Source organism: Phalacrocorax carbo, chromosome 5 (genome assembly GCF_963921805.1).
Source record: "Phalacrocorax carbo chromosome 5, bPhaCar2.1, whole genome shotgun sequence".
Lineage (NCBI taxonomy): Eukaryota > Metazoa > Chordata > Aves > Suliformes > Phalacrocoracidae > Phalacrocorax > Phalacrocorax carbo.
Genome location: NC_087517.1, coordinates 27,960,668 through 27,978,419, shown reverse-complemented (window position 1 = coordinate 27,978,419; position 17,752 = coordinate 27,960,668). Strand labels below are relative to the sequence as shown.

The 17,752-nt window shown below is 42.4% G+C and overlaps 1 protein-coding gene and 1 long non-coding RNA gene across 4 annotated transcripts in view; both read right to left on the bottom strand.

Moving 5' to 3' along the window:
• ITPRID2 (ITPR interacting domain containing 2) overlaps nt 1-598 on the bottom strand; it is a 41,778-nt gene extending 41,180 nt beyond the window's left edge. Inside the window, exon 1 of one of the 3 annotated variants that reach the window (XM_064451749.1) lies at nt 213-598. The gene's annotated coding sequence lies outside the window, so the exon portion shown is untranslated. Of the gene's footprint in view, nt 1-27; nt 191-212 lie in introns of those variants that run through there. The other 2 variants (XM_064451751.1, XM_064451750.1) reach the window with 2 other exon arrangements.
• A 12,677-nt stretch (nt 599-13,275) lies between these two features.
• Nucleotides 13,276-17,752, bottom strand: part of LOC135313684 (uncharacterized) — a 30,354-nt gene continuing 25,877 nt past the window's right edge. Inside the window, exon 3 of the long non-coding RNA XR_010373223.1 lies at nt 13,276-17,427. This is a non-coding gene — a long non-coding RNA (uncharacterized LOC135313684). The remainder of the gene's footprint in view (nt 17,428-17,752) is intronic.

Here is a 17,752-nt window from a genome sequence, read left to right as displayed (position 1 = left end):
CCCCGGCCCGCCCCCAGACCCACTCACCGCCGACCCCCAGCTTCCCCGGACGGCCGCTCCCGGCCCCGCAGGTGCCAGCCCAGCCCAGCCCAGCCCAGCCCAGCCCCACCGCCGGAGGCCCGCTGGGGTCCCGCTGCTGCCCGGGACGCAGCAGAGGGGCTGGGCCGGGGTCGGCCCGGCCCGGCCCGGCCCCGCTGCCGGCGGATACTCACTCGCTCAGTCACTCACATATCGCGCCGCGGGGAGGAGGAGGAGGAGGAGGCGGCGGCGGCGGCTGCGCCCGCCCGGGCTGCGGACGGCGGCGGCGGCGGCTCTGACTTCCTCATACCGCTGCGGGGAGAAAACTCGGCGGCCACGTGATGGCAGCGGGGCCGGCGGCAGCTCGCCTCCTGCCAGGCCGCCCGCACCGCCCGGCCCGGCCGAGCCGCCTAGGGAAGGGGTGAGGGGTTCCGGGATGGCCGGTGCGGGGGCAGCGGGCCGGGCTGCGGTCCCCGGGGAGGGCACCCTGCGCCACCCGCGCTGAGGTGAAGGCTGGGCCTGGCTGGGCGCAGCGGCGCTCCTCGGCCTGGGCCCGGCCGGCCGTGGGCATGCGAAGGAGGTGACAAACCAAAACAGCAGGCAGAGGAGTTTTTGTGACACTTTTTCTACGGGGAACTGGAATGCTGGGAAGAGGCAAGGCACAAGAGACAAGTAGCTTGGCTGGGCACACACAACTTTCTGTCTAGTTTTCAGGGGTGTGAAATCAGATAAGCCTCTGCTCAGACACAGGCAGCACCGAACAAGGCCTGTTAACTTCTTAGATGCACTTGAAGCCTTTATCATCTGCTTCATTGTGTAATCGGGCAACCAGAATCAACTGAAAACCCAGGAGAAGATGAGTCCCTGTGTCTGCAATGGAGGTCACACAAAAGGTCACTTTCACTGTCGGGCAGAGAGCTGTTTCTCAGCCACTCTCTCCTGCTGGCTCGCTGAGATGCCGGCCAAGGTCTCTGCAGCAAGAGCCCTGCGCCAGGCACCCTTCCCTGGCTGCACCTGACCTGGCAGTGGCTGGGCCAGCCCCTGTGGGCATAACACACCAGTCCCTGCCTGCCCTGGGGAGCTGGACCCCACTGCTTCCCTGCCCGGGGTCAGGCTGCTGCCTCTACCAAACGCTGCGCGCTTGGCAAACTCACCTCCAGCCTTGGAACCTGGGAGAAATAAGCTTTTTTAAAAGGTCGTTTACAGCATCTTCAGGAAAAGATGCTGAATTACTAAGCAGAAACAGCATAAAAGACCAGAGTCCTCTGGCGGTTTAGTTGGCATTGACAGGCAGGTACCCAAGATACCTTTTGCTTAAAGGCAACTCTGCCTATGGAAGTACCAGGTCAATGGTGCTCAGTAAATATCCTTTCATTTTCCAGCTTTATAGTCCAAACCTATCAAGGACTTTCTGTGACATTTTTCCCCTACAGAAAAAATTTGACTTAATGAAGCAACACTTTTTTTCCTTTTCCTAACCCCTCCAACCCATCTGCTACTTTTCATATACAGAGCCTTGCTAAGATTAATTTCTCCTCATCACAGGAGCCATTTTCCTAAATACACTCTAATTTTCTGAACGTGTTGTATTGAGATTAAAACAGGAGAACAGTAGCACAAAGAAAGTGTATTTGTACCTAATTTGTCCCCAAAACTGTTCGTTGCTATACGAACAAACGTGTTTCAGGATTGTCTTTTTAAATGTTGGCGTTTTTGAAAACAACAGCAAAACTTCACTTGAATCTTTTGTGTTGATCATCAAAATGTTCAATGTTTTCTCAGCATGGCATGTTTCACATGCCACATGTTTTTACATAACCTAATACGGAACGTGTCCTGAGCCACGGGTGTCCCGAGGAGTGAGTCAGAGGGTCAGCATGTGTCCCACACCCCCTGCCACAGCATGCTGGGGCCTTGGGCTGAAGTTCCTCGTGGGTGTATTTACAGTACTAGAATCTTAAATGGCCAATATTTCTATTTTGTGTGTATGCATAAATAATGTATCTATTAAAAAGGACGCTTCGAGGTTAAGCTGTCTGGGTGAGAGCTGTTGGAGAGGCCTTGGGGCGGGAGGGAGGACCGGGAGAAGTTTAGCCCCTGCCATTGTTTTGCTGCCTTGGAGGGAGCACAATAGCTCTGGGAAGTAACAGTTTCGCTGGCACAGCTAGTGGTGAACAGTTGCAAGCTAAAAGCAGCTACTGTCTGCCGTGCCAATACATCCTTAAGGAGTTCATAATCCACAAATTACTGACATTATTGTCTATAATTGCTTGTCTGTTGTGACAACACTTATTCAGAGAATGTTTGAAATGTAAACAGCAGCCAGTAGCTTTTTGCAATGAAATCCTGCCACGCACAGCACTGGACTCTCAGCTGCACCTTTGTACCATCCCAGCAAAGTTCCCTTTGACTCCATATGAATACAGATTGCACACTCAGATCCTATATTAAGTAGAACTTTTTTCTAAGGAAAATATCTGGCTTGTTATTTCTTTTAATACTCGTAACCAAAAAGTGGGGTTCTTCTGTAGTAAAAGCTTCTCTTTTTTCAGAATACAATTTGTTAGTCATACTTCAAAGAAATAAACCCTGTCAAGTCATCTTGTTACTTAAATCAGACCAAATTCTCTTTTCCCAAAATATTTTTGAAACTATTCAAATAAAAAATGCATAGGCAGTAATTAGATAATGGAGAGATTGTGATTTACGCTACATTATAGATTCCTAAAGGAAGATTTATAACCACAGCACCATTAACAGTACTACCAGGCATCACAGTAAAAAGCACACACGCATTTTAAGAATAATAATAAAAGAACTCTCACATTAGTCATCTGGGTCTTGGCCTTGAATATGTAAATGTGCGTATAAATACACACACAGAGATACAATTTAGCCCAAGGAACACCACTAAGTCACTGTCTTTTGTTCCTAAAAGAGCAAAAACCTTTGAAGAGAACTTAATTCAATTTTTGCCTGCAGAAGATTCTTTCAGACACAGGATTGTCTAAAAAATACGTTCTTACATAATACAAAAAGACATAAATGAGGTGTTTTCATCAATTCCCTTGGGGACTCGTTCCCATGTCTGAGTGCATCATGAGTAGCATTTTCCTGCTATACTAGGGCTAGGTTTTCCCAGGCTTTTGAGCAGATTGTTTCCATGCTAGATCTGTGTGTCAAGAGATCCTTCACTCTTCAGGAAGGATTTCACAATTTATCTATATTCCTCCATATAGTGTGGAGGAACAGGGATAAGCCTCTGGAAAACAAAGAAATATTTACAGGCTCCGTAGCCAGGCCCTTGGTAGCGTCATCAGAGCCTGCGCTTATTCCTCTGCTGCTTCCCCAGAACTACAGACATACAGCGCCAGAGCAGGATGGGAGCAAATGGGATCAAGAGGTGCTGGTGAAGTCTGGGCTGGCCAGATTTGGAAGCTGTTTCCTCTGTGTTCCAGCTAAGCCCATCCTGACAGGACAACCGTCTGCAGCAGGACAACATGCTATCAACAGGTCCCCAAAGCTCCATTGCACAGATCTTGCCACAGAGAGGACACTGTTGGCCACGTGAGTGCATAACACAGACAGAAGCTTCTAGACAGGGTAAATAGGAATAGCTTTACACCCCAAAACAAAATAATAATTTTAAAAATCCAAGCAAAACCCTCTATGTGTCTAGTGCCTTCTTTTGACAGAAGAAATGGGAGTCATTTTAAAGTCTGTAGCATTTAGAGAAGTGGTGCAATAAGACAAAAGCCTTCTGTTGGACTTTCACATGGCAGTCAGAACCGGTTCTTGGCACAGGGAGAAGCTGTACGCTTCTGCCCTAACATAAGTCTGATCCTGGGACAGGCAGCTCCAAGTCGTCGACATTTCATGACCACAATTGGATTTCCATGTTGTTGGCTTTTTCCAGACAGAAGAGAGGAGGAGCTAACAAATAGGTCACCTTAGCAAACATTTAACAAAAAATAGTCCTACATAGTAACAAAGCTATGATAAATACCGTGCAGTTATTTGCTTTGGCAGGGTCTGTGTTTAAGAGCAGGAGAATGCGTGAGGAAACACACAACCCAGTGTCATGTACATCTTTAAAGTTTCCACAGCTTCATTTTAGTAAACGCACTTTGTTAAATTAAGCAATTTCTTTCTGAGCCAAGATTATTAAAAAAATAAAAGTTTACTGAGGCCTCTGTTGCACTATAAATGAAAAAGGCAACTTGGCCAGACATGGGTAGTATCTATCCCATGTTGAAAGGAAGGGGCCTGCCACTGTCTTTTGAGATATTTTAGTTCGGATTGCCCACTGCAGGGATGGGCAGTTTGGTTTCCTGACTTCTCCGTAACACATCCTGCATCTGCAAATGAAAGCAAAAGGCTGGAGGTCAGTCTTTGCAGAGCTACTTCAAGGTGACGGTGGTTGGGAAGGTGCTGCTGGTTCTTCTTCAGGTTGCATTGGCAAGTTCCCAGCTTCTCCAAGTGTACGTCACCTCTCTGGTCCTTCTGTTCTGGTGATAGCAGGAGACCGACCAGCACCTCTTTCTCCCACAGAGCATCTGTAGGCTGCTTCTCTCTGTCAGTGGAAAAGCCTCTTTTTTCTTTTTTTTTTGTTGGGGGGGGCATGTTTTGTAGGCCATTCCAACCCCTATCATTCTGTGGTTCTGTGATTATCTATATATATTTTAGGCCATTTGAGAGCCTTGTCTCTCTCAATGTTGACACTGACCATACCAAGAATATCTGCCATTTTAGACCTCTGAAGATTTTCTTAACATACTTAAAGGAAACCTCACTTGTTTCACATCATCATGGCTTGCAGGAACCAAACTGAGTAGCTGGAATACTATATTGCTAAGGCAGAACAGAGTGTCTCCTTGTAGCCTATGAAATACATATGCAATAGGATAATAAATAATAAAAATGATGCCTTGAAACAATAATATTATGCATTTCATAGTTTTTCTAAATTTTCATTTTTTAAATTACATATTTGAACTGAAATGTTGCAAGTCAAAGGTAATCAAATCTGGAGTGCCATTCAAGTGTCCTTCTCCGTAAAGAAGTAAATAATATATTTGATTCGGAACCATCTCTGTTACCAGACAGATGTTATCTCTCAAATATATGGAGTAGAAAGGATGGAAAATAACCCGGCAGTTTTACTCTAATAAATTAAAATATTAGGACAGCCTTTATGGCTTTGCCAGTCATTTTGTTTATACACGAGTGGTATGCATGACATTTCTATAAGGGGAAAAATAAATACATTAAAGTTAATGCAAAACTACATGTCTTTAGGCTCTTTTCAAACCAAATGTTGCCTGTTTTATAAAGTGACGTATTTCTGGGATCTCTTGCAGCAGGAGGAAGAAGGGAAAAACTCACTTCCGTCAGGGCATTTACAAGAGCTATAGCATAGCAAGGGGAAATTTCTAAAGGAAGAGCCGGATATCTGTACTGAAGTGGATTACAGCTGCACCACCAAATCAGATAGAGGGAACTGAGGCCAAGTATACATAAATGTATGGAAACAAACACCATGGAGAAGAGGAGAGAGTAAAAGTGGCTTTAAATCTTCCAAGATGTAAATGCACTTCGTATCAGTGAATTATGTCAGTGGGTAGTTGTAATTTTTGAAGACATTAATATCTTTGCCAAGAGAGCAGGCTAAGGAAATAAATCCACAGGTGCCGGAAATTAAGATTGTGCGTCATTTTAATTTTAAAGCTGATTGTGTGAATTTTCTCATTCAATGCTGTCTTTCTTTAATTTTAGCAGCTGTGTTCATTCCTGTTCTGAACACTTTTACAAGACTGTGGTGCTGGGACTGTGTCCATTTATGCACCTGTATCCTACAGTACAGTAGCCTGTGCTCTACTTTTACAGTTGAAGATCTTTAAGACAGTAATTTCTGTTATAAAATACTGTTCCTTCTCATAGTTTTAAATGTTGTGCATTCCAAACGGCTGATAAAGGAACTACTGATGAAAAATAGAGATTTACCTGCACTTAGATCTTTCTTTATCTTATTCTTCACATTCAAAAGCACTCTGCTAATATTTTGAGTCCTGTTTCTGCTCTCACTGGGGTTGCTGATAAAACTGTGCATATTTAGAATAATTAAGCTTTTTAACATACATTGAGGTATGGAGTAGCTGTTACACTGTTCACTGTCAAACAGTGATCTGCAGAAAGACAGAACAAGAAAACCCAGCACATCCAGGTCTGACCAACATACTACACATTTCCTTCCAAATCCATTTAGAAAACTCACTGGATGGATTTTTTGCAACGAATCAGAGAAATAAAGTTTTATCAGCTTAAGGATGAAGGCAGTCAAGTTTCCTATGGGTTCAGGTTTTATGGCTGGACATTTTTACTTCCACTAAGTCTTCCATCATTGGAGCATTGTGTCTCTCTTCTGTATGTTGCCTATTGTCCGATAATGAGCAATTTCATGGCGCAGCCTTTGCCACTCAGCTGTCCAACTATCTGTTTCATTAAACATACTGAAAACTTAACATCATTGAGTCTTCTTCCCTCTCTAGAGTTGGGTTGAAATTGGCCAGTGAGTTCAGAAATTATGACAAGAGGAAGAGAGGAAAATAATCTATATAATCTGTTTTCTTAGAAAATTGAGATTTTTTAAAAAAACAACACAAAATATGAGCTTGAGGATCATTCCTCATCACAAAGTCCACACAAAGGCTGTGTATGAGCAAGCCCAGAGGACATGTCCCTTCCAGTTCAGTGAGAGTGACCAGCTAGTTACAAAAATGTGCTGTCAGATGTTTACCCAATGTGCTGACTCATTTGTGGGCTTGACTCAGCTCTAAAATTAACGCATTTCCTTTCCTTGGAAGTACAAAAAATTCCAGAGTGACAATGCTATTGACTTTGAGGTGTTGACCAAGTTATCCTATAGCTGTGACCAGTGGTAGGACAAAAAACATCAGGAGAAAATTCTAAATGGAAAACAATAAGAGTTTCCAAGTGAAACCACAGATAAGATGGGCTAGACAGTCTTGATGTATTCACATTATTTGCTATAAATCTCATTCATTCAGTGCTGAGACATCAGTTCAAAAATTGCAGCTCAGAATGGCATCTGTATCAACCCCATCCTTGGCAGTGGGAGCACAGGAGGTGGGTGATAGAGAGGGAGGGAAGTCCTGCATGGAGGGAGGGGATCCAGGTGTTACAAGTCTTTTGAGCTAACACTTGGCCAACAACAGGCTGTCAATTAAAGAATATTGCAGCAGGAAACAGAAGAAAATTTCATCTATGCTTAAAAAGTCTGTTTATAATCCCATTAAAATGAAGCTGGAATAAAAGGAAGAAAATCATGGGGTTTTCTTCCACTATACACAAAGTAACTACTTCTGAACTTAGAGGTAGTCAAAGCATTTCGTAAAGGCCAGACTTCCTGCATTAAACTGCTTAAAGACAAAAAGGCATATTTTACTTCAGAAGCTTTTCCACACTGATCAATAAAGCCTAAAGAAAGATTTATTTACACTGTTTAGTAACTCCTTGATGAGTCACTATGCTATTTCAACCCTTTCCTGTAGACATTTAATGGTCAGATGGTATCATGCTAAAGATGATTTTCCAGTCTAACAACTCCATCTTGTCATATATACTTTTAACTGTTTATAAATGGATACTCCAGTATTTGGACTACAGGATATTTCTCTAGCTGACTGGTCAGAAGCTGGTCTGATTCAGTAGCAACAAACAGCCGTTCCTGGCCTGCAATTCTTCGGTGACTTATGTGAATTCATTTGAAGTGGTCAACAGAAGTGGCTCCCACCGGGCAGAAGGCCAAGTCACAAAAGTGTCACATTTTGTACTAATCAGGTACCTCACTGCTGTCTATAGTCCAGGCTGGCAAACCCTTTGTGCACAGAAGTCTCATTAACTTTAAACCTAGCTCCTTAAAGAGCATAGCAATGACTGGTAGTGGTAAATGTGATGCCAAAAGTAAATGGGAACAGAACCTGAGCTGCCCAGAGAAATTATTCCATTACATGGAAGTTCAAGACTTCTGGTGCTAAATTATGAGAGGGCTTTATCTGCTCAGCCCCCTTTAGATGCTGAAGATACTACTTTTGGGAACATTAATTAATACAAACTCATGTGGTTCCAAGCCCTGAACTCTGCCAGCCATTTTTTGCCAGCCATTTAATAGATTAAAATATTAACAGGAAGTCCAAGTGCAGTATCCAAAAAAAGAAACTCATCTCTTTAGCTGTCAGCAGAGGAAAACTTTCCTCCTTTGCTGTACACCAGGAAGAGTCAATGTCTGCATCTTCCCTATGAGGCTGGTTAAACCCCGAGTTCACTCTTTCTGCAGTTCCTGTTTCCACTTCCCAGCAGTTAGCCAAAACTCTTATACCTACCCTAGTACCTGTGCCTCTCTCCAAGTACCCAAGCACTTAGTATGGGAACAGTTTGATTATCACAGGTAGAAAATTGAGGGCAGTAGATATGGAAGGGTGAGGAAAAAGCTGCCCTGCTAAAGATAAGGACTCTGCCTTTTGTGTAAATAAGTTAGGAATTAATTTGATTAGGGGAGATACTACAGAACGCAACACCTAAAGGATAAGAATGTGACATACTTTTACCAAGGCTCCTATTGTTGCTGTTAGAGCAGGATGCATTGGACTGTGACGGTGTATTTGTGCACATCCCTCTTTTCAAGAGGCTTCTAGCCCCACCATGGGAATGGATGGGTCAGTGTGTCTTGAATCATAGCTTCCTGACAACAGTAAGGATTCAGCTTTCAAACACTTCTTATATATCAGTTAGGCTTTACTAGGATTAGAAAACCTGAATTATGTTTAAAAAGGTATTATTAATGTTTAAATATGTTTCTACCCTTCCATAGAATAGACTGTTTCAGTTGAAGGGACCTACAATGATCATCTAGTCCAACTGCCTGACCACTTCAGGGCTAACCAAAAGCTAAAGCAGATTGTTAAGGGCATTATGCAAATGCCTTTTAAACACTGACAGACTTGGTGCATCAAACACCTCTCTAGGAAGCCTGTTTAGTGTTTGACCACCCTCTTGGTAATGAAATACTTCCTAGTGTCCAGTATAAACGTCCCCTGATGCAGCTTTGAACGATTCCCATGTATCCTATCATTGGACACCAGGGAAAGATCTTAGCACCTCCCCCTCCACTTCCCTTCTTCAGGAACCTGTAGAGAGCAATGACACTGCCCCTCAACCTCCTTTTCTCCAAAATAGATGAGCCCAAAGTCCTCAGCCACTCCTCACAGGACATACCTTCCAGCCCTTTTACCAGCTTTGTTGCCCTCCTCTGGGTGCATTTAAGGATCTTCACATCCTTCTTAAATTGTGGGCCCAGAACTGCACACAATATTCAAGGTGAGGCTGCACCAATGCTGAACACAGCTGGATAATCACCTCTTCTGAGCAGCTGGTTACGCTGTGTTGGATGCACCCCAGGATGGGGTTTGCCCTCTTGGCTACCAGGGCACACTGCTGACTCATATTGAGCCTGCTGTCAACCAGCACCCCCAGATCCCTTGCTCAGAGCTGCTCTCCAGCCACTCCTCTCCCAGTTTATACTTGTGCCTGGCCTTACTCCATCCTAGGTGCAGAATCCAGCATTTCAACTTGTTAAATTTCATCCTATGAATCATTGCCCAATACTCCAGTCTAGATCCCTCTGCAAGGCCTGACGTCCCCCAGGAGATTCAACAGCAACTCCCAGTCTGGTATTAGCAGCAAACTTGTTAATGGTGCATTCAACTCCTACATCCAGGTTGTTGATAGATACTCTTCACTCCTCAAAACAGCAAAGTGCCACACATGCAACAAGTATAGGTTTGTGTGTCCCCTGAAGGGAGTGCGAGAGGCTGTGCTGGGGGTTGAGGCAAGGTCTTCTTCCCTAGAAGTGGAAGGAGGAGGCTCTAGAGCCTGCCCCCTGCACTGCAGCTTCCATGAAGGGCTGAAGTTTCCAAGGGATAGGAACTGCCCCCAAAGTGGTCAGAAAAAGGTAAGAAAAGCTGACACGGGGTGAAGGAGAACCCGCTTCTTCTACCTACCATCCTCTGAAGCCCCCTGACACCATCCAGATGGTCTGATTCTAACATAGTACTAAGTAACGTTGTGATAACTTTTTTTGGCAGCAATATTGAGAAACATTCAAACAGTGTTGCCTGTCTCTGAAATATATCTAACACAATCAAAGATGCAGAAAAATGTTAGAGTGGCCTGACATTTGAAGCCACATCGGTATCCTTTTAGAGAATAGTGTATAAAGATCTGGATGTTTTTCCCTTCAGTCATTAGAGAGTATGTTAACAGCCAACATCACATGTTAAAATTGAGTTCTCCAGAACAATAGATTAGGATTTCTTGGATACAGAAGCTTTAGTTTCACAGGGTGGATTTGATCAGAATGCCAGGCTTACTGTGCATGGATGTATGCACTCATGCACACAGGAGAAGATCACACAGAAAGTCTTATCTGTGAAACGTAGCGGTGGTTAACCCCAATGAAGCCAGCAGAGCACCACAGGAAACACGCCTCCTTGCTGAAAGGTGGCCTTGCTTTTGTGCAGACAAATCATGAAGGAAGAAAGACCATTCCAGTATTTTCAGTTATGGCATTCTTTGTTTTAATGATTACATGTGGAGGAATAATTATGCTGGCACTACTGAGCACACCATAGGCTAGAAGCTTATTTGCCAGTTATTGTTTGTATTATAAACGCTAAAGTGAAGTGACGCAAGTGCCCTTTTCGTTGTCATATTGTTTGCTTTTACTTTCATTGGATCCAATCCAATGTTACCTTTACGTAGGCTCCTGTATAATTAAGATAGTGTGCACAGCCTCTGAAAGGAAGTCATTAAGAACCTGTAGTGGAGAATGCACTGATTTCCATGTCTGTGCCTTTTAAGTGGGTATATAGCTCACACTCCATCGATTAACTTCTTGATAGTTCAGACATACTTCAGATATTAATCCCATATTAAGCTTCCAAAACAGCTTTCAGCTAAAAAAGTTCAAGGCAGTTTGTAGGCTAAAATTCATTTGTTACAAACATGAATTTCTTGTTATTCCAAATTATAAGCTGTTCCTTTCTCGGAAGAAAAGAATTGGATCCCCCCCCCGAAACACTTTGGAGTTGTTTAAAAAGTTGTGAAAAGTATAACAAAACTAGAAAGCAACTCTCCAAACTCTTTTAGAGTAAGTGGCAGATGTCTTGGTTAGAGATGTTAAATCAATAAATTAAAAGAAACAGGTATGCTTTGGGAGAAGAAACCTGGTAGTTTAAGAACTGAATGAAGAGGATAAAGGAATATACAGTTTTGCAGTTTATTTGCATACCTGCAGTTGCAAACACAAAACAGACGTTCCCATTGCCTATAAATAGCAACATTTCATTGCTACAAACTCTCTATGGTTTCTGTATGAATTCCCAGGTAGGTGTGGTGCGTCCCAATAGCAGGATATCACTGCTGTGAAGTTCCCAGGCTGCCACCCAGTCCTCCCTACCCCAGAGGGCTCACCCACAAATATTCCTTAGGTGCTTCTGTATCAAAACAACCCTATCTCCTAAGCTACACCTCACCATGGAGGATATTCCTCTCTTCTAGATCTAATGGGCCAGTCAAGAAAACACTGTAAAACTAAACCACACCCATGATACAAGAGAAGAAAAAGATCTGCTACTGCTGTGCTCACATGCCTTTATTATGAGTTCAAGCTGAAGACTGATTTCCTCTCATCTTTAAAACCTATACAAAAACTCAGTAGACTCCAGGGGAGATTTGACATCTAAAACTGGTTAAGTAAAAACAAATAAAAATACAACATACAGTTACTATATGCATATTTATAGATGAACAATGCACAATAGTAAAAAGTGGTTGTTGATTAGGTATTCGGTAAATTCTTAAATCTGTAACTTAAAACTAACAGTAAGTATATTAAACAGGAACTGCTTGACCCAACATGCTTCAGCTAAAATTGTATCATAGTAATTATACAACCTGATTAAACAAGGCTTCATTCCCACATGCAACTCCACCTTACTGCCTTGGCAAAACCATAAGCTGGTAACACCCTTTTGCTGGTTTTCAAAAAGCACATTAGTAATTAATAAAAGCAGAGTGGAGGAGTTCACGTTTATTTCCAACATGCTGACGGTGTTTAAGGAATCCGTGCGCTCTGATAAAGGGGAGTGGTTCCAAAATATCACTTTGGATCACCTCCTGTTTTCTGTCTGACTTCAAAGGCAGCAAAGTCAGTCTAGCACAGAGGATCTGTGCCAGTCACAGCCGCAGGGCCAGAGCCCAAACCAACCCTCCTCATCCTCTCCTGCCAGGTGAGAGCTGATTTGCTTCACAAAAGGTCCTAGCGCTTTCAGTAGCAAATTGCTGATAAAGCATTCTCTACTTCAGAAGTCAATTAGAAAAGGAAATAAATTGCCCTAAACACAGATGTTTTTCTCAATGTCCAAACTGCAGCCACTTACAAGTCTTTTGTGCATTAATGTGTACCCTAATATATTGGCTCTTGAAAACCAATGCTTTGCTAGCAGCTACGCTGTGAACGCATCCGTCTATGGAGCTTACTGCTTGCTGGAAAATTAAATACTGAGCTTTTGACAGTGTGGGCTTCCAGCTGAGCTTCTATTCACCCTTAAGTAGATTGTATGAGGTTTCAAAAACTATGATTGATACAATTGAAATGGAGTAGTTAAAAACTCATACAGACGTGCTTCATCTGTACCATTAAGGACCATCTGAACAATCTATTTTCAATGGTAACCCAACCTCTCACCCACTTTTGAAAAACAGCAAACATTTCTTCCACCCCCATTCTTTACAAGCTTTCCAAGCTGCTTCTCTTTAGATGAAGAAAGAAGAATGCACAATGTTTTTTTCAGACCAGTCACAATATCCCAGCCTCAGGAATTTGTCTTCATATAAAGGCCCCATGGCTGTAGTGCAGTATCCAAGTATTTTTTACCCTTTGCTAACACATAGGAAATGGATTAGAGAAGGGAGGTGAATGACAGCATGCCCTTCTGATAAATATCACAAAAATAAGATACTATAAAATAATTTTTGCAAGAATATATTAAACACAGCTAGATTCTTGACTCGCCTACTCTTCCTTGACTTCATGAGTTTGCTATATGTATGGGATTTTAAGTATTTCAGCACTTCCAAACAGTTAGCTCTGGATAGAGCATTCTGCAGTGCTCTGGGGGCTGCAGGGACTATCCCTACTAGTTTCCAAGGGACATTATGTATGTTGGTGCTCCCAAAGGATTTTGGCAAGGAGTGCTTGTCCTTGGGCACAGGTGAGCTTTGCTCTTACAACAAGCAGGGGCAAAAAGATACCTGAGAGCTCTGGGCTCACTCCTCACAGCATGATAAGGTAAGGCAGCTTCAGAGGAAGACCACTGAAATCATTCAGATTAGCCCATGACCTGGAGTTTACAAAAACAAAACAAAACAAGAACAAACAAAACAAACAAAACAAACAAACAAGCAAAAAAATAAAAAACCCACCACAACATAGGAACCCTGGTGAAGGTGTGGTATCTTTAGTGTATAGATATACTTTTACTGTCTCCTGACACAGATAACAAAACTTTATTAGAAGCCCAAACATGATGAAAATGGTGAACTGCTACGGGAGCAGCAGTGCTGTTACTGACTAGAAGTGGCAAGTTGCCATACCTGAGTAAGCTTCATTAGGTGTGGTTGTAGCAGATGTAAAATGTACCTGGTGACTTGATTTCTGCCACTGCTTTGCTCTAAGAAATATGAGAATTAAGGCAATTAAAAATAAAATGTAATTCCTTTCTTCCAGATCTGCTAAATAAATGCAGTTGGCCAAACTCCTGCAGATACATTTGTTCCCCAGAGAACTGCATGCATGCTTGCTTCTGCTGAATTTTAAGCTATTTGATGAGGACTGCCCAATATGTCAGTTGTACAGATTCAAAGTGTAGTTTCCAGTACATCATTTATCCAAGAAGAAGGAGCAAATTCAGCAACCTCAGTCCCTTTAAGAATGGTGTAGCATTCATCTCCTCAAAGAGACACTAGATATGGGTAATCTAGCAAATCTCCCAGGCTCTACATAAATCTCATAAACCGGTGCCCCCCATCTTGATTTGTACCCATGGAACTGTGGCTGGGACAGGGATGCTGGCACTGGCCATCCCCCCCATCATCACCAAACAGTAGCACTGGTCCCAGGCATCAGCAAACCTAGGTTTCTGACCAGAAATACTCAAGACTTTGAAGGGAGAAAGCAATTGTATTTTAATACCTGAAAAATTGTGCCAGAAGAGGAGGAGGATGTTCATAATTCAACAATTTGTCTCCTTTTATCACAAGCCAAAATACTGTCATCAAAGAGTACTGTTTGAGAAAAATGTTACCTTTCAGTTTTCCCTAATTAGCTGTTTTCATGATTGTGTCACCGGTAAAGCTTCAGTAACAGAAGCAGAAGCTGTGAAGTCAGATGCACACTCATACGCAAAGATGTTTTGCTTAGCTCCTTATTCTCATGTTAGTCAAAAAGTGAAAATACATAGAAGTTACTAATTCAAAAGTGTTGCCCGTTTTAAGGTATTATGAGGTAGTTCCTGTCACAGAGTTTTACAATACTCAGTAGAAATGAACTGATCAGCATCTTCTCAGTAACTTTGGAGAACTAAGGTACATAATCTATTGGCACAACGGTTTTCTTCCCAGGCCAAAGATGCTTTCTGACTCACAGACTGGCAGCTGCTTTTTGTCCTGTGCTGTGACCTGCCTGGGTATGAAGTAGCTGTTGGAGCAGCAGGCGCAGCTGCATTAGGTCTGAATGCTCTCACCATGAACCCTAAAGCTATCTGACAGTCATGCAGTAGAAAAAGTGCAGAACAAAAATCTTTGGCACAGTACAAGTCAATCAGCTCACAAGCCAGAAGGCAGGTTGGACACCACTCCAATAGTGTGTGAAAGCATCTGCAGAGATGTTCCTGAATCTCCAACTGCTCCTGCAGCAGCTCTTTAAAAATTAGTATTAAAAAAAAAAATTTAGTTTGGCATTTGGAGGCCAAAGGCAAACAGTTGAGATTGCAGGGTCTCAGTGAACATCAGCTAGTGGTCACAGGAGCACAGGTTCAGGAGTCACTAAATTGCAGCTCTGTCTTGAGCAGACCTCCACAGCTGTATCTGACCATATGAGGAAAGGCTGAAGAGCTGCCCCCTGCCAAGTGAGTTGCATTCATTTTCTTTCATATTTTATGTAACTTAGCCCAAACCTTTTCCTTTGGTTTGGTGATAGGACACTGAACTCCTATCCCCCTATACTGAGGAAGGACACTGGAATATTCTCTATTTTATGCATGGACTTCATTTCCCAGCAGAACAGGTTGGGGTTTGTTGGTTTCGGGGTTTTTTTGGGAGTGGGTGGGGGAAACCCCAAACAGCAAACCTGAAGTATATAAATTTTTAAAGTTCAGATTTCTGAGTATTTACACCTAATTCCTGTATTTGCAATGGTCATGGTTCCTTTATGGTTTTCTTAATACAGAGGATGCACCACCCAGTGATCATGAGATCACAGCATCCTGCCAGGCAGGCAGATAAAAACCTCATGTTTTATAACTGAAGAAGTGGTAAAATGTCCCCAAGACCTTAAAAGCATCAAACTAGAGTTTTGAGCTTAATCCTTCTATTGTGCTACTCTCATACCTTCGACCTCTGAAGGTCTCCCCGACGTGGACAGATCCCAAAATAGCTCCCGCTGAGTGCAGCAGCTGCTGATGCTACTGAGCACAAGGACAGCATGCTCTGTGGCTGCCCAAACCAAGATCATAGCACATCAAAACATGCAGCTAGGAGGAAGGGAACAGAAGACACTTTCCAGTATTACACTGGAAAAGGAGTCTTAAAGCTGCCAGGGCTATTTGTGCTCCATAAATCACTAATATCACCATGGGCTCATCTTATACAAAAATATCTTAAAGAACAAAACAACCCTCTTCCCTTTGATTGTTTACCCAGATGAAATATTACACAATAAAAAGTTAAGTATGCTCTGGTAATGACAACAGTATCATATACTCGAAAAAAGATGGCATGGTAGTAAAAGGAAAGCTCCAACCCTTTTTTGCATCTAGAAGGAAAGAGTCATAGAAATGGATTTTAATTATTAACTTGGGTTAGTTATCACAGTACCTGAGAAACTGCCATATGGAATATATTCCAATATAATTTTTACTCTTAATGGCCTTGAGCCTTCCAAGAAACAAATTTTTGTTACATAAACTGGTATCAAAGTGGCCTCCCTTTCCCTTCCCCTAAAGCTACAAATATATCAGCTCTGCAAGAGCCATTAATGTACAGTGAATGTGTCAAGTAAAATTTGGGTGAAACATACTGTGATTACTTGAAGAAAGTATTTGGATGGAATAAGATTTAAACTAGTGGGAGACTTGAAAGAGAAATTCCAGCTATGTTACCCTCCTACTTTAATTTCTTCTCAACAAAGTCCTGCTGTGATTGTGGCTGTGCTTTAGACCAGTGTGTGAAGGATGCAAGGCATGAAGAACTGTGCTATTCAGCCCTCTAATTATCCAACTCAGCTATCCCTAAAAAGATGACTGTAGTAATAGCCATTAAAAGATAGCACAGATATCTTCTTTATATTTTGCACTCATGAAAGAAATAAAAATCAGCACCAATGGAAGCCACACGAACACCAGTGGCACAACTTTACAGCCTCTATGAGCAAGTGTTAATTTTCCATCACTATTTTTCAGATCAATATTTTGTTGTGGAGACACAATTTTTAATGGTTACAGACACTTTTCCTTCCCCAGAGATGCTATAAATAACAGCACATATTTATATGAGAGCACCAGGATTAAAATACTAGAAACTGATTTCCTGTTTCTGCAAAAAGTGGTGTGCATGGGCAAAGGCAGGGTTTCCAGAAATGCTTATGAAAGCTGGAAGATCAGTGTCCTCTGATTTTGAGGGAGAAGTAAGTTACACGAGAAAAGTAGGAAGAGCACAAGTGAAATGATTCTTCAGGCTGCAGTCTGGCTTCAGATAACCTAGTTTCAATTCTTCTTCCGTATTACTTCAGTAAAACAAGCCAGGAGGTATCACAGGCCCAGAAAGTGCAGATATATAGTCACATGTGAAGTTTTGGTTAATAGAAGTACATGGTGGATGCCAGCAGATCCAAACTGCAGCTACTGCGTTCTGAGCTAGTGAATGTGCAAAGAGCCATAGGGAGCAGTGTGATTCTGTGCCTTTCAGTTGATTTTAGTACTAACAAATGCAAGAGATTATTGTTTCTTCAACCTCTTTTTTCTTCACGAAAGGACAATATTCTTCATTTTTTCTCTGCAAAGCAATTACGGCCATTTCAGAAAAGGGCAGCTAAAACTGATATCACAGAATATTCATCCAATGACTTAAGAAATGCATGTTGTACAGCAAGCACATCTTGTGTGAGGCCAGTGTTAGCTTTAGAATGGTGGAATACAGTAGATTCATTGACAGGCTCAGTGTCCCACACTTGTTTCTGAATAATCACCATCTGAGGAAAAGCTAAGATGCAAAACAGCAACAGTCTTCAAAGGTTCACACACACATGCACGCAGAGACACAATTGCAAGCAAATCTTGAACAGAATAGCACTAGCCTGGCTTTTTTTTTTTTTCCAGAG